This window comes from Miscanthus floridulus, chromosome 14 (genome assembly GCF_019320115.1).
Source record: "Miscanthus floridulus cultivar M001 chromosome 14, ASM1932011v1, whole genome shotgun sequence".
In the NCBI taxonomy this organism is placed as follows: Eukaryota; Viridiplantae; Streptophyta; class Magnoliopsida; order Poales; family Poaceae; genus Miscanthus; species Miscanthus floridulus.
In genome coordinates, this window is record NC_089593.1 from 83,677,048 (window position 1) to 83,681,842 (window position 4,795).

The 4,795-nt window shown below is 39.0% G+C and overlaps 1 long non-coding RNA gene across 1 annotated transcript; it reads right to left on the minus strand.

The window, feature by feature from the left end:
- Positions 1 to 624: 624 nt before the first annotated feature.
- Positions 625 to 3,987, minus strand: LOC136502740 (uncharacterized). The gene is made up of 3 exons (XR_010770683.1): positions 3,956 to 3,987; positions 3,694 to 3,879; positions 625 to 856 (listed from the first exon to the last, which is right to left on the minus strand). It is a non-coding gene; the product is annotated as an uncharacterized lncRNA (long non-coding RNA).
- Between the last annotated feature and the right edge of the window lie 808 nt (positions 3,988 to 4,795).

A 4,795-nucleotide genomic window follows, 5' to 3' on the forward strand; every position in this document is an offset into this window, starting at 1 on the left:
TTGCAATAGGATGTTATCGCAACATTAATTGGCGTGGCAATACGAGCACTTGCCACATTTGTCTTCGTAGCGAGAGGTGGTAAATACAACGAGTGATAGCGTGGCAATAGATTTTTGTTGCCACGCTATAATTTTGTTGCTTAAGGTGTTGTTGCCACGACCATTGTGCCGTGGCAAGTAAATCATTTGCCACGCAAATGTAATCGTTGCAAGAGAGTATACATTATTGCCACGCTTGTCTTGGCATGGCAATAGTATCATTTGCCACGCAAATTTATCCGTTGTGAGATACCGTTCATTATTGCCACGGCCGCGTTGTCGTTGCAACAGTATCATTTGCCACGCAATTTTATTCATTGCAATATACCGTTCATTATTGCCATGAACTCAGTGCCGTTGCAACAGTAGAATTTGCCACACAATTTTATTCGTCGTGGAAGATTAATTGTTATTGCAACAATAGTCATGTCGTGGCAATAGTATTATTTGCAACGTAAATAAGTCTGTTGCCATACAACATATTGCCACGCATCACGGCTCGTAGGTATAGCTTTTATTGCAACGCTAGTAACATTTAATTTTGGTTTAATAAATCATCATTGCAAATCAATAAACCATATCAAAAGCAATTGCACCCACATATATTAATTATAATTAATCATTCAATATGTTGCCAAACCCATGAAATAGTAGCTAAAATCATAAACGAGTGTACAATTAACTCGTTATTTGACAACTTTTACAAACTTCCTAACATCTATGCAGCACTTGAGATATTCCTAGCAGCCCAACATGTCATCTCCCCGGCTATGTCCTCGCTTGATTATGAGCCTCCCACTGAAACCTTGTCCACCTACTGTCAAAAGAATAGATTGGGATATTAGAACAATATTAAGTTTACTAAATTTTGCACAAATGTAAAGAGATGAAGATATAAAATGGTTCTAATTTCTAATTTCATATACAAAAGCCATCAACCAAGCTTTTGCATAGTTGAAGTTCTACTGCAATCCTGCCTGAAGGCATTGCATATGTTACAGTAGCAGCTGCCTTCTCTGAATTTTTAAGGCAGCAACAGTTTAGTTGATTAGAAAAATCATAACTTGAGTTGTAGACAACAAAAAATTATATTCTTTAACAATACGGAAAGCCCATGAAATTCTCTACATCTTTCTAGTTATTTGTTAAATAAGATTCTGCAGTTATCATGGTCAAAAAACACAAATACCCACTGCTGTCCAAACCAAGGTCAAAACCTGACCGGCTACTTTCAAAATTCATAACTGCAAATAGAGAGACAGGGGAGAGCTGGAGGTCGGCGATGTGTAGCAATTGGTGCAGGTGCGAGTGTGACAGCTACAACTTAATGTCATGGTTACCAGAAGCTACTTGGCATAGAGAAATTCAGCCTAGCAACATGCATTAGCCACTAATAATCATGGTTACCTATCCAAGCATTGTCATACACCCCATTTCCCCTACCATCATGCTACTGAATTGAATAATAAAAAGAGAACAGAGTAAAGGGACCACACTTAAGCTTGAAAACACTGGCAAAAAACAGAAGTTAGGCACTAGGAATTAAGTCTCTGGTCTTGCGCATACCTAATCAAGGAGTGATAAAGTGGCAAATGGTGAATGATTAGCATTTGAGCCCATCAACCTCAGCCAGTACATACTGGCTATAGGATCAGATGATATCTGAAAAAAATTGAGCCCTTGCTGCCTTATTACAGGGAAGAGCAAGATGCATAGCAGATGCACCATCCTTCAATTTCTCATTATTGACAAGATGTTCTGTTTTCCAGTCAAGTTTCAGAAATCTCATAGAGGACTACAATTATTCAAAAATACAATGGAAATTCACATGAATACTAAAAAAACATTTAAAAAAATGGAAAGCCCTATGAATTGTTGTTACCTTATTCACCCAATCTGGAAAAGCAACACTGAATAGAAGTGTTTGTAGTTTGGTATTTTGGTAGAATATTCAACCTTTCCTGTTTACATATTTAATAGTGTGATCACATAAGAAGCTACGTCAAACAGAAAAAAGCAGCACTGTTAATATTAGTCCATTTAAAAACCATGTTAAGTGTTTCATTTAAAAATTAGAAAGTGAGTAGTAAGAAAAGTTTGATATCATCATAAAATATACTTTATTGGCAATCATAATACAGGAACATTTTTTCTCTATTATTATGAGCTCTCTACTTGGCAGCACTTTGGACTCCTGCCATAGTCAATTCTTCTGGATGCCTTGCTTAGCCTGTTAACCGAAGATTCCAATCTAGGCAAGAGATAGCCAATGTTTTTTCTTATAGGAAATAACACTATTCTTATACAGGATTAATTGTTTTTATACAGGAGCAAATGCTATACCTAATGTCTGTTTGCATACTTCCTTCATCATAATGCAAAATTCAGGGGACACTCCCATCCAGTACTACATAAGCACATCACTCCTCTCCAAAATATGTTATTCAGCCATACGCAGCTCAAAATAGCTCGCCATGTGATTGTATTATATATTCTACAACAATATATATACAGACACAGTGCTTGGCCATGTGATTCACCCAAGTAATACAGAGTACTGGAATTTGTACAGATACAATCAAATCATTCACCAAATATTGTGTTTTCATATAAATCAGCCACTGTCAACTGACAGATACAAACCAAATCAGGCACTTTCAGTACTGGAGGGGGGTAACAGCGAGATATGAACCAGATGCGATAGAGATAGTAGGAATAATTAATATTAATAGCTAACGATTTCGATGCTATCGAACATACCCAAATCTAAATCACAATGAAGCACAAGGAACATATCGATCACCAGAAAACAATTGTTGTAAAAAGGCAGGAGAAACATTGCATTGAAACGAAGATCATATCATGATGTAGGCACGAGATGGGTTGGGTTTGGCTGGGCTGGACCATGCACCTTTCAAGGGAAATCCCCTCACCCACACGCCATTCACCTGCCACCGACGTCTCTAGCTCTGCCGCCGCCACGGCCGCTTCCTCCACGCCCGACGCTGCCTGAGGAAGGCGCAGGAGCGGCCCTCTGCGCCGGCCATCGAGGTGGGAAGGAGGGGTGGCGTGGATGGGCAAGGGGTAGGGGCGGCGTGGGAAAGCCGAACTGTGTGCGGCGGCGAACAGAGAACAGGGCGGCAGGTAGGAAAGGGAGGACCAGGAGGGTGAGGAGATTGTGAGCAGTTTAGTTGATTAGAAAAATCATAACTTGAGTTGTAGACAACGAAAAATTATATTCTTTAACAATACGGAAAGCCCATGAAATTCTCTACATCTTTCTAGTTATTTGTTAAATAAGATTCTACAGTTATCATGGTCAAAAAACAGAAACACCCACTGCTGTCCAGACCAAGGTCAAAACCTGACCGGCTACTTTCAAAATTCATAACTCTAATTCTCTAGGTCTAAAATCATGACCTTTCACGACGACAAACATCTCTAAACCCTCTACAACTTTTGTATTATCAAGTATCACAGAAAAGGTAGATTACTACTCAGAACAACTCACCCAATCAAACCTGCACAAGCTGTAGTTTTCAGCACGCATGTTCAATGTATTTTCTACATTTCCTAGTTCAACAAGGAAGGTCACATTTGGTAAAATTTCATTAAATCATGCAAGAATTTAGATTCCAATTAGCTGGTTGTTACCTTCCTCCTTTTGGGATTATTTCTTGTCCTATTCATCAGCTGTTGTGAAGTGATATATGTCTTCGATGCAGTCACATTTGCAGTGTTTTCGTTGAAAAGAGCTCTGCTGGGAGGTGCAGTACTTCTAGTGGAGCGTGTAGGTGCTGGTGCACCTTTTTGTACGGTGACAACGCTTCCAGGCTGAGTCTACAAACATCAAGTTGTTTGATCTATTTTAGCAATAGTTCAAGGTACATGGAACATAGTGAAATAATGTCATTACCTCCTGTAACCCATCTTCATTTTCATTTTCATTTTCATGTCCACCGTCTCATCTTCCTCTTGTATGATTGGTGCAACTTGTGTACTGGCATTGTTTTGCAGGGTACTCTATACATACAAATATTGGGGGTGAAAGATTAGGCATCACAATCATAAGTTTATCAAGAGTACAAAGGATAAAAAAATTATTCTAATACCATAATCATAGCTCCTTCTTTGTGCTGCGCTAGCATATTAAGGAATTCTTGCTTCATTTCTTCTCTTAAGTTTGTCTTAGCATTTTCCAGCTCCTCTTGCATCCTCCTCCTATTTTCTTCTTTCTCCCTTTCCCTTTCTGCAGCTTCTTGCGCAATCTGTTCTTTGAGCTTGTCAACCTCCGCTTCTAAAGCAATGCTCTTCTCCCTAGCTGCAGCTTGAGCACGTGCATGTACTTCAAGGTTCTCTTTCATAAGTTCTTTGCGAGTTCGATACGTAGCCAAATATCCATGCCCATGTAATTTGGATGATTTGATTTGTGTTGTTTCTTTGTAGCATGACTGGAAAATCATGTTCTCCTCAACAGTTGTAAGTGCTGGTCTATCAGGTTCTAATCCAATATCACCAATTTTCATGGTTGCATTTTCCTAAATTAAATAACAGAACCTGTAAAGAGTTGCTTGACACTACCAGCAGCTATAAAAAAGGTTGACGAAACATTTACTTACATATATTGAAGCTGATACAGGATTTGACCATGCGCCATGTTTTGTGTGAGTGGTCCTCCAAAGAAGAAGATCACTTGGCTCTTCACCAGTTTCTTGGTCTCTCTAGGATGCCAAAAAATTCAGCACACAAGTATTGC